At 37.5% G+C, this 12,424-nt stretch overlaps 1 pseudogene; it reads left to right on the top strand.

Moving 5' to 3' along the window:
• Nucleotides 1-12,424, top strand: part of LOC122747677 — an 83,739-nt pseudogene that overhangs the window by 23,964 nt on the left and 47,351 nt on the right.

The raw sequence follows: 12,424 nt of genomic DNA, 5'->3' as shown, positions 1-12,424 counted from the left end.
GGGATGGAGGGTCTTCTAGGAGAGAACAGCTCCCCTCACACACACACCATCTCCACTATACACACAAGACCCCAGAAACCAGTGGGAAATACTGATACAAATACAAATGGTTACAAGCTACCATATACCTTTAATTGGGGGCCAGGATCCATCTTATCCAACATACAAGAAGAAATCATCCTTCCAATTCTCTGGAACCCTCTTGTTTGTGAGGTATTTTGGCAACAGGAACCAGTTTCCAAAGGTTTCATAAAAATGGAGGCCATTGTTGAGCTGGAAATATACCAGGCCAAGACAGAAGCTACAGGATATTCTTTTTTCTATAGGTCAGTTGCCCTCTCTCCTCCCCACTTCTCAAAGGGATTAAGTGTTCTATCTATTTGGGAGCTAAGGAGAAGTTCAAGAAGCAGGGTTTTGGAACAATTGAGGAGGGGCCTGCATGGAACAAGCACCTAATGGGAGCTGAGGAGACCTGCAGGAGGCAACACTACAGAGGACAGCAAAGCAGAGCAGTGATAAGGGAAATAGTGAGATGGAAGAGCAAACCTAACTGGCCCCCTACGTGGAGCACCTATCCATATCACTAGAGTAAGTCACTGAGAGTATACTGATCTCTGGGAGAATGGTTGATCATTGGTGCCCTATTTTCTATGTGTGTGACATGAGTCCTATCCATTTCCATTAACTTGAAAATAAAACTGAACATGTAGTATCTTATAAGCCTATGTGATTTTCAGGGGAAATGGAGAGTACCCCTACATTTAGGTATCAGACACCGAATTATCTGTATAGGAACAACAAACCAGAGAAGTGAAAGATCCTCAAAGTGTACAGAGGCTCCTCTGTACAGGCGGCGATTTCTGACAAAAACACCCATACTATACGTCACTCTTCCCTACCAGCTGAGCCATACAGGTGCACCTAATTACAGCATAGCTGCAGGTACAGAAATACCAGCTTGCCTGTGATAGGATTATATATATTTTTATATATATATATATATATGTGTGTATATATATATATATATATATATATATATATATATATATATATGATTTACTCAATAGGCAAATCCTAAATTCACTGATTTTGTTTCTAGAATCTCCCAAGTATTTTTCACCTAAAGCCCAGGCTTTCTCAAAGGAGCTAAACCATCCCTAATGTCTCAGTAACAACCAAGATACAATAAGGACAGCAGCAACTTTTCTTCCCTATTAATGACCAACTTTTCACCATGCACAGGTGAATAGTTAGGACACAGTGTTCACAGTGGGGGTCACCCTGAACTTGGCATAGCTGAAATTCCATGGATGGTCTCGTTCAAGTCTACTGCTTCACACATGGAATGCAGAATGGAAGGGAGTATGGGCATGCCCAGTTTTTTAAAGGAAAACATACCATTGAGTAGTTATCCAAAGTGATCCCCCAATCCATTACAGAGGACACATACCAGGATAAGACCAGCCCCATCCCACTCAAAGCCTGGGCAGAGTGTATATGCCTAAATTAAAATTTTGACCATGTTAGTCTTTGTTGATTTCCAGTTTCCAATTCTATACAAATTTCCCACAGAATCCTCATGAGTTTTTTCATACACAAAAGAGAGCTTCTAATGTTACTACCTTTTAAACAATAGTCCTTTCAGAAACCAATATTGAATCCCAAAAGATGAGTTTCTAATGGTAAACTTTCAAATAACATGAAAGTCTGATGGAAGAAGAATTCTTGGGAAGAAGGGCTTTTCTGTTCCTGAGTCTCATTACATAAACCATCTTCTATTCTGCCTACGCATAAAGCCGATGCTGCTTCCAACTTCCTGCAGTTTTCATAGCTCACCTCTTCTGCCCATTCTTATCTTCTCTCTGGAACCCAGCTATAAAAGGGAATAAGTCAGCATACAGGAATATCCAACTAAAGTATACAACCTAGAATTTTCTTCCCTAGAGTTTTATATTGAAAAGCATATTCAATAACTTCTCAGAGAATAGTGGGGAGTCTCCTAGTTTTATTTAGTTAGTTAAATTAATTCCATTTTAATATTTCCATTAGCCATTTAATTCATTCTAAAACCTGGCACTGCAAAGTAATAAAACCTTCCAAATATTGACAGACAGAAAAGTAAATGTCACCCAGCTCTAACCATCTGTTTTTCAACCAAATTCCTCCAGATAGAGAGCTTGCTATCATAATTTATTTATCCATTAATAATAGGCCTAGTTTTATCACTGCTTATTCCCAGTCCACAATTAAGAAAAAGAATGTTAGAATCTCCACTAAGTCAACATCTGTGTTTGGCAAATTTTGAGAATCCGTTGCTAGAACCTTCTTGGTCAGCAAGCTAAGAATGTTCAAAAAGGGATAGGAGCATGCTGGGTGATGAAGCTGAAAATTCAAATAAAAGCACCAGTGGCATTTATTTCAATAAATCTATGATCTCATCAATATGGGTACTCCCTACAATTATACAGGTATGATCTCATCCAGGGCTGCTCTATTCTACATGACTCTCATCCAAGTCTTCCCATAAATCTTCTGGGAAATCTAGCCAAAGAGCTGGGGTTTTCCTCTAAATCAGTGATTCTTAACCTGGGGTCTTTGAATACTTTGGTTTTTATTATTTTGAAAACTTTATTTCAATATATTTCATTTCCTTTGAAATCCTATGTGTTTTCTAATGTTATTCTGAAAGGAGTCCATAGATTTCACCAAAATTCTAAAAGGGCCCATCTCACACACACACACACACACACACACACACACATTAAGAACCCCTGGACTAGATCTTAAATTTTTCCAAATGAATAAATGAATTTTGTTATTATTTTATAGAATTCTATAAAGTATCCCTTTGATAATTTGATTGGCATAGAATTTAAAATGTAAATTAACTTTGGCACTATTGTCACTTATATTGGCACAGCCCAGCCACCAGAACTAAATATGTCTCTAGCTACTTAAGATGTTCTTCATTTCTTTAAGGAGGACATAGCAATGAAATCCATAGAAGTATTCTGTGTGCTTTGGTAGATTAATCCTCAGATATTTTGTATATTTTGTTGTTATCTGGAATGAGATTTCTCTTTCTCTTATTCCCTCTTGAATTTTGTTATTATTTCATGTATAAATGTTATTCATTTCTGAGGGTTTACTTTGGAGCCTGCAACTTTGTGGAAGCTATTAATTGTCTCAATTATTTTTTTTTACTGATTCCTTATTATTTTCAAAGTGAACTATCATATTATCAATAAAAGAGATAGTTTATCTTCTCTTTGCCTCAAATTGTATAATTTTTTCTTGTCTTATTCCTTCTCCTAGCATTCCTAAAGCTTTGTCAAATAATATTGGGGAAAGTAAGCGTCCTTACTTAGTTCAATGAATCTGTGACCTCATCAACATAGGTATTCCTTCCAACCATGCAGATCTCAACTCATCTATGGCTCCCCTATCCTGTATGACTCTCATCTAAGTCCAATCCAAGTTCTTAATAAATACATTCTGTGTTTATTAGGAAAAGTTCTGATGTATTCCTACTGCATATGATAATTATATTAAGTATTAAGTTTTTGGTATTAAGATAGATATTTGGGGGGGGTGCAGCTAGGTGGTGCAGTGGATAAGGTACCGGCCGTGGATTCAGGAGGACCTGAGTTCAAATCCGGCCTCAGACCCTTGACACTTACTAGCTGTGTGACCCTGGGCAAGTCACTTAACCGCAATTGCCTCACCAAAAAAAAAAAAAGATAGATATTTTTTAAAAGATAGATACTTTTTTGTGATGTTAAAAAGGTCCTTTTATGCCTATACTTTGTAGAAATTTTAGAATAAAGTGGAATACTTTGCCAAAGACATTTTCTGCATCTATTGAGATAATCATGTGGTTTAGAATGTTTTTGTTTTTAATATTATTAATTCTATTGATTTTTTCTAATGTTAAGCCATCCCTGCATCCTTAGTATAGCAAAGGAAATAACAAAAAAGGTAGAGATGAAGGGTGAATAGCACTTCCAGAGTGCAAACTTTAGTATAAAAGAGTAGCCATGAAAATTATTTAGCATTGGTTTAAAGAGAGAAAAATGAAACAGACTAGATAGGGGAGTATCAAAAATAATGAAACTCATTTACACAGTGTTTGATAAACCAGAAAATAAGTTATTTAGGAAAGACTGCCTTATTTGATAAAAACTGCTAGGAAAACTGGAAAACAGGCAGAAATTAAGCTTAGACCACCACCTTACACCATATGCCACAATATGTTTAAAAAAATATGTGACCTTAACATTAAAGATTATACTATTAAAAAATTAGTCTCATGACTATGGGTAGAAGATGTATTCTTAACCAGACAAAGGATAGAGGCAATTGCAGAAGATAAAATAGATAACATTGGTTACATGAAATTGAAAAACTTTGACAAACAAAATTAACCCAGCTAGGATAAGCAAAATGGTTTAATAGGAAAAAATCTTTGTATCCCATTTTTTCTAAGGATTAGATATCTAAAATATATAAACTATTAATGGATATGATATGAAGTCATTCCCCTATAGATAAGTTGTCAAAGGATAACACTTCTTTATCCAGAGATTCTATTATTAGGCTTATACCTCAAGGAGATCACTGATAACAAGAAAGTCCCCATATACAATAAAACATTTATAGCAGCACTTTATGTGATAGCAAAGAATTGGAAATAAAATTTATGCTCATCAACTGGGGAATGGCTAAACAAATTGTAGTTTATAAATGTCATGGAATATTACTGTGAACAATATGCTACTATGAACAATATTTTGAATAGAGAAGCATGGGAAAATCTACATGAACTGATGCAGAATGTAGCAAGCAAAGTCAGGAAAACAATATGTTCAACAAGTATAAGAATGTTAGCAGAATGTACAAATACTTGCACATATCTCAAGTGAATGTTGCAAAACTGCAAAGAACAAATGGCTCAAAAAGGAGATAGAAGACACACACTCCCCCATCACATTGCAGATGTATTGGGTCAATTTTCCTGATATTTTTTCCTCTTCTTTTTCTTTTTATGAGTCAGGAAGACTTTTACAAATATTTTTATATGTTCTGACTTTCTGGAATGGAACAGGAGAGAGATGCTGGGAGAAATTATGGTGATGTAAAAAAAAAAGACATCAGTAAAAACATTTTTAAAAATTATAAAAAGAAAAGCCGTAAATACATACTAATGAAGGACACAGATTGATCAGACTGGCCATTAGCTGTGCCTTGCACATAATACCTAACCAATCCACAATCACATTTTTTTAAATAGGCTTATATCATTAAAAAAAAAAGACTAATTGCCCTCTTCTATCATTAGCACAACACACCACACTTTTATTTACCCAGATACTCATGGGGAAAGATCATCCATCAGTTTACAGCTTGGATTCCCTTTCCACAAATCTACTAATGGTTTGATTTAATATTTACCAAGAGCCTACAACATACCAGTCTCTGTGAAAACGAAAAAGAGTAGGGGATAAAATGCAAATGAAGTCATTCCCAATTCTCTAGAAACATAATTGCTCAGTAAACAAAGGCAACCCATTTGAGCAATTGCAACAATTAAGAGGCACTTCACTGCTTGTTGTCCCTATTGTTCATGTTCTGGACCGGGGCCAGAAATAATATTTGTAGCCAGCCCCAATTGACCCCACAGGAGGAGGGAGCTAAATTCTGACAGAAGTATACTACTCCCACCTTTCATGAATGAAAGACCTTTTTGATTTCAAAATCTTTCAAAGTGCTATTTATATCTATGGTGTGAAAGGAAGAGAAGTGTATTTGGAGTCAGGAGGCCTGGCTTTGGATCCCACTTCTGCCTTTTATTAGATATGTGACCTTGAATAATTTACAATCTTTCTGAACCTTAGTTTCCTTATCAATAAAATGGGGGGTAAAAATATACTACCTAACTCCGGGGCTATTGTGAAGCTTAAATGAGCAAACTTTTGTTTAATGCTTTATAAAACATAAAAGTGCTATATGAGCATCAGCTATTAATAGTATAGCTATATCACGATATAAATAAGTCATCATATTTGTTGTTGTTATTCAGTCCAACTCTTCTTGACCCCATTTGTGGTTTCTTGGCAATGATACTGGACATTTACTTCTCTAACTCATTTTACAGATGAGGAAACTGAGACAAACGTGGCTGATGAGCCTAGAATTACACAGCTACTAAGTGTTTGAGGCCAGATTTGAACTCAGTAAGATGAGTCTTCCTGATTCCAGGCCCAGCACTCTATCCACTGTACCACCTAGCTGCCCCCTGTACCACCTACCTGTCATAATATAACTTTTATTTTTTTATTATTATTATTATTATATCACTGGTAATCACATATCTATCAATATTGTTCTAATAAAGATATTTAACAGAGTACACCATTTGACAGTTTTCTTGCCACCAAATAAACTCAAAATTCCCACGAGAATCATATTTCACTTCCTTACAAACATAATAATAGACTCAAAATTTCAATATTGTTTCCTTTCTATTCTTTTCACTGGTGGGCTTTCCCCTTCAGATGAGTCCCTCTCCTGATCATTGTAACACTCACGAAACTTTGCCATTCCAGTGGGACCAAAGACTGTTTATGACCAAGATCACACCTGCTTGTTTTTCCTTTTTCCCCTTTCATTTCCTTTTATTTCTTAAAATAAGCTTTACCAATACCTTTTGTCTTGATATCACTGTCATTTCATTTCCAGTATTTGAAGCTTCCTTTGTAACAATGAAAAACAAGCAAAACATCAATACAGTGATTGTATCTGACACTGCATTTAGTATTCTAAGTAGTCTTCCACCTCTCTGCCATGAAGAAGGAGGTATGTTTCAATATATATTCTCCAGGACCATGATTGAGTTTCCTTTTTAGATTAATTTTATTAATGTCTTTTGTCTTTATGGTTGTCATTTCTTACCAGTTCCTTCAGATTGAACCTTCCTTCTGACAAAGAAAAATAAATAACTAAAAGACAACATCTGATACAGCCAAATTGTCTGATGATGTACACAACATACTCTCCTGGTAGCCCCCCACTCTTCTGCTATGAAACAACTAGGCATCTTGTTCATTAGTATTCTCATTGCTCTTTTCACTACTCAGAGTTCAGCTTCCTTTTTACAGTAATGATCACTATATTAATATTCTTATAGTAATAGTGTATTTTGTTCAGTCACTTCTATTTATTGTACTCTGCATCAGTTCATACTAATCTTTGTTTCTCTGAATCCCTTGTCATTTCTTTCTATGTAATACTATGCCATTAAATGCATATACCAAGAAATTAAAAGAATTAGAATAGGCAATGAGAAAACAAAACTATCACTCTTTGCAGATGATATGTGTTGCTGAGAATCCCTCTTCTCTGATCCTTTGCTCAAATAGCTTCTCCCTCCCCCACTACAGACAAAGCCTTTAGTTTTCTGGAGCAGTTTTTTGGTATGAAATCCTCCACATAAACCTCTACAGCTCTGTGAGACTGGAAGGAAAGAGTATAATGCTAGCCTCATATGACCATCAAGAAAACTGAGGTTCAGATGGTTCTGTCTTGCCCAGATCACATATTAAGCTAGTGCATGAGGAAAGATCCCAATCTCTGGACTCAATCTCAGCTCAGAACTCTCTCCACTATAAAATAATAATAGTTGTTTCCTATGGCATTTTGAGCTTTGGAAAGTACTTCACATACACTATTATGTCTCATCTTCACAACAGTCCTTTGAATTATGTGCTTTATGGGGCATCATTTCTATTTTACAGATGAGGAAACTGAGACTCAGAGAGTTTAAATGATGAGTCCATAGTTTATACCAGAGGTGTCAAATTCAAATATAAATAGGGCCATTAAACCATACATAAGAATTCTTGATGGTAAATATTGTTTATAGTTTAAAAAAACTATAAACATTATCTATATTTGATTGTTTTGTATTTACTTTGCCAAATATTTCCCAATTACTTTTTTTTTCAGGGCAATGAGGGTTAAGTGACTTGCCCAGGGGTCACACAACTAATAAGTGTCAAGTGTCTGAGGTCACATTTGAACTCAGGTCCTCCTGAATCCAGGACTGGTGCTTTATCCACTGTGATACTTAGCTGCTTCCCCCCATTACTTTTGGTTTTGGTTTTGGTTTTTGGTGAGGCAATTGGGGTTAAGTGACTTGCCCAGGGTCACACAGCTAGTAATTGTTAAGTGTCTGAGGCCAGATTTGAACTCAGGTCCTCCTGAATGCAGGGCCAGTGCTCTATCCACTGCACCACCTAGCTGTCCCTCCCCCAATTACTTTTTAATTTGGCCACACTCTAGAGTATTATGAGCTATGTGTGTTGACACCTCTGGTTTACACAACTAGAAAAGGTGGGAGGCAAAATTCAAACCCAGGTAGCCTGATTCCAAATCCAAAGTTCTTTCTACTATAAAATACTAATAACAACTAGCATTTACATAGCATTTAAGGTTAGCAATGCCCTTGAGTTATACTCTTACATTACATCTTCTCATTACTCCTAAAAGGTGGGTGCTACTACATATTATTATCCCCATTTTATAGATGCACAAACTGAAACTCAAGAGAAGTTAAAGAATCAGCTCTTAGTGGCAACTGATAAAGAACATGAGGCAGGACTCAAGACCAGACCATACCTTCTACCTCCAAGTTCGATGTTCTTGCTTATGCTTCTTTTCTGTGACTCCTCACTTTGAGCACTTGTCCATAATTTAAAAAGGGAAATCAAGGTTTGTGTCCTCCCTTCCACAATGTGAAATCTATATTTGATTTCCAGAAAATGTGTCCTATGCTGCAAGGCAATTGAGCCTTTACTGGAATGACAACCTTCACCCATCTGTGGACCATGCTAAAAATGTAAGTTTTCCAATCAGTTTTTTGCATGACTTCCAGAGCTTCTGCCGTCTTGGCTACTGGGCGGAGGCTGTGATGGACTAGGCTCCTTGTTCTGCATGTGCTTCCTCTAATCTTTTCTTGAGCCATGAGGTGAGTGGAATTTGCATCGAGGTATACAGACTCATTGCTCTAACAGCAATTTCTCCATTTGTTATCTACAATGTTTGGTCCTTAAATTATTTCAACAAGCCCTGCTGACATCATCCCTGGAATTAATGAAGCTCAGCACAACCTGTTAATCTCCCAGCCAGGGGAGGGGAAAGAATTGGGGTTTGCAGAGTCAAAAGACAAGTTCATAAATTTTCATTAAATTACTAGATGTTTTTAATTTATAGCCAGTCCAAGATGGCTTGGGTCTCTAAGGAACTGAGAAATGCTCTGTAGAAAAGGCTTAATAGAAGAGAGAATGACAGAAACGTTAATTTGATGGGTTTGTGGCTTTTTTAGACATTGAGGTGCTATACAATAGGATGTTCATTACCCTATGCTAATGGGCCACCTCCAGGGTATAATGGGGTGGGGAGTGGGGGTAGGGAAGGGACTATTAGGTGAGGCTTCTGCAACATTTTTATAGACCTATGATTTCACTTTCATGGGCACTCCACAGATCAAAAGATAGTAGATTTTAAAGATGGAAGAGACCTCACGGACCATGTAGTCCAGTCTTCTCATTTTACAGATGAGTATATACAAGTACGAAGCAGGTAAGTGAATTTGCCCAATGTTCCACAGAGGCCAAGTGGGAAAGCTGGGTCCCTCAATTTTATTCCCTAGACTTAAGGAGAGGAGAAAATTGGTGATAGAATGCCTGCAAGGGAGACCTTGTATAGAATAAGGAAAGATACGTAAGTAAGGTTAGTTTCAGGATGAAGAAGAGACATCCAGCAAGTTTTCAGCACTGAATATTCGAGATTTTAACACTGGCCTTCATTTGTAATGCCTTTAATCTCTCATTGCTGTGGCTTATATATATTATAACACACAAGTGAAAGTTGGAAACATAAGGAGAGGTGTTTCATATGATGATAGATTTAGAGCTCTAAGGTACCTATATGTAGAGCTTGAAGCGAGAAGGGACCTTAGGGATCATCTACTCCAACCTCCTTGTTTTCAGATGAAGAAACTAAAACCCAAAGAGGTTACTGAATCTCATTGCACTATCTGGAGAAAATGCTAGAAGGCAAGGAATTACTAAAGTGAATGGCAAATTATATAATTCACCATCAAGTAAGAATCGACCTTAATCTAGAACTGAGGTTTTTTTTTTCTTCCCAACAGAGACCCAGAGAGCTAAGTGATTTGCTCAATGTCACACAGTTGGCAGAATCAAAATTTGAACCCAGAGTCTCTGATTTCAAATCCAGCACTCCCCCTGCACTATGCTGCCAATTCACAAGAGCTGCTGTGATCTATATATTACTATGTTTGGTTTCTTTTTGTTTTTGTTTTGTTTTGTGAGGCAATGAGGGTTAAGTGACTTGCCCAGGGTCACACAGCTAGTAAGTGTCAAGTGTTTGAGGACGGATTTAAACTCAGGTCCTCCTGAATCCAGGGCCAGTACTTTATCCACTGCACCACCTAGCTGCCCCCTACTATGTTTGATTTTGATACTGAATTTTGCCAAAAGATTTTTTTCAACATGGAAGATAAAAATCATTTCTTTGGGAATTCTAGGTGGAAATAAGAAGCAATGTAAAACTTGACCTAATTTGAAGGGCACTGGATTGGTATCTGAAGAGCTGGGTTCAAATCTAGGAACCCACAAAATTTGTCTCCTTATATTTCCAACTTGAACTTTCTAATTATCATCAATACCTATATGCCACTTTAGGGAGGCATTGAAGGCCCTGAAAACGGGAGACAGTATTGAAATATAAACTATGCAGTGCTGAAAAGGTACTGGATCTTCCCTCTTCAACCCAAAGCTACCCATGCCTCCTTTTCCCTCCCCAGCTTTCCACAGGGTTTCCCTCCCAGGCTTCCTTTGGTCCATTTTCCCTTTATGTATATGAAATTAAATTTAGAGGTGGGGCTCTTCTGTCACCTGAGAATGAGTCTTGTGTTCTCAAAGCTCTTACTTGGAATTCACCAATTCAATAGGAGCCTCTTCTGCTGGCTTTTCACAATTAAACAATAAGGAACAGCCCAGAGAGGCTGGGGCAGGGAGGCCTGTTGGCCAAATGAGCCATAATCTGCTGCCAGGTTATTATCTCTTGATAAATACTCCTCTTGGAATCTCTCACTGCTATTACAAAAAGTCATCTTGGTGGGAAGAAGAAAAAAAAAACTTCTGGCAAGAGACAAATATTCAGTTTACATTGTTGAGCGGTTAAGTCAGCAGCCAATTACATACATTAATCTATCTTAAGAGGGCCCTGCTCCTTCCAAGATTCCCGGAAAGCTCCTGATGATAGCAAAGGTCAACAATAGTTTAACGAAGAGGGTGGGAGAAGAAGGGAGAAAGAGGAGGGACACAAATAACTTCATCCTGGGAGGTTCCAACAATACAAAATATGAAATCATATCGCAATCAGATGGCCAAAAGCTGATCCTAACTCAGAAGATTAGCTCCCTGGGATTCATTAAGAAGCAAGGCAGAGGGTTGTAGGGGTTTTTTTAGTCACTTTTTAGAGGTCAAATTTCTTTCTTTCTGTGTATCAAGACAATGATATCACTGAGAATCATTCCTCTAAACTAGAAGAGACCTTTGAGATCATCTGCTCCAACCTCCTCATTTTCAGATGAAGAAACTGAAGCCCAAAGAGGTGATTGAATCTCATTGCACTATCTGGGGGGGAAATGCTGGAAGACAAGGAATGAAAGCTAATGGCAAATTATATAATTCACTATCAAGTAAAAATCCACCCTATTCTAGTACTGAGGGCTTTTTCCCCCAACACTGAATAATAACTAGCTGGAATTATTTTTAAGCATCATCATATGCAGCTTTCTGAAATGAAAGATTTTTGCCTTTCATGGGTTACTCATTTTCCATGGAAGAATTGCATTGTATACTTAGCACATAGCGGAAACCCAGAATTCAGCACATTTCTTTCAGGCAAGAAAGCCTGGGGGCATACGTAGGTATGGACAAAGGAATGTAAGAAATCCAGTCTCCACATCCACATTCTGGAATAGCACATTCTAGGGACTCTTGGAGGTGACACTGTTTAACCACCTGTTTCAAAACCAGGGCTCCCTAAGGATAGAAATCCTTGTCCACTTTTCAGAGGTCACTGGGGAGAAAGTTCTAGAACCTCTACCTAATATGATCCCCAGCTTCCTTTAAAGCTGTTGTTGTTTGTCCTTTGTTCTCCAAGAGGACAAGGGGTGATGTCATGACTTGCACTGAATTGGATTTAAGTGAGGGAGGGCTATGTAAGGTCACCAACATCACTCTCTCCTCCAGAGCCTTCTGGGTCCAGTGGCAACACATACATCAGGAAGACTGGAGATGGCCCTGGATGTTTAAGGCATCTAAATGTCTGA

The sequence above is a fragment of the Dromiciops gliroides genome, chromosome 3, assembly GCF_019393635.1.
Source record: "Dromiciops gliroides isolate mDroGli1 chromosome 3, mDroGli1.pri, whole genome shotgun sequence".
NCBI classification, from domain to species: Eukaryota; Metazoa; Chordata; class Mammalia; order Microbiotheria; family Microbiotheriidae; genus Dromiciops; species Dromiciops gliroides.
Note: the sequence above shows the minus strand (reverse complement) of the source record. Positions and strands in the feature narration are given on the sequence as shown.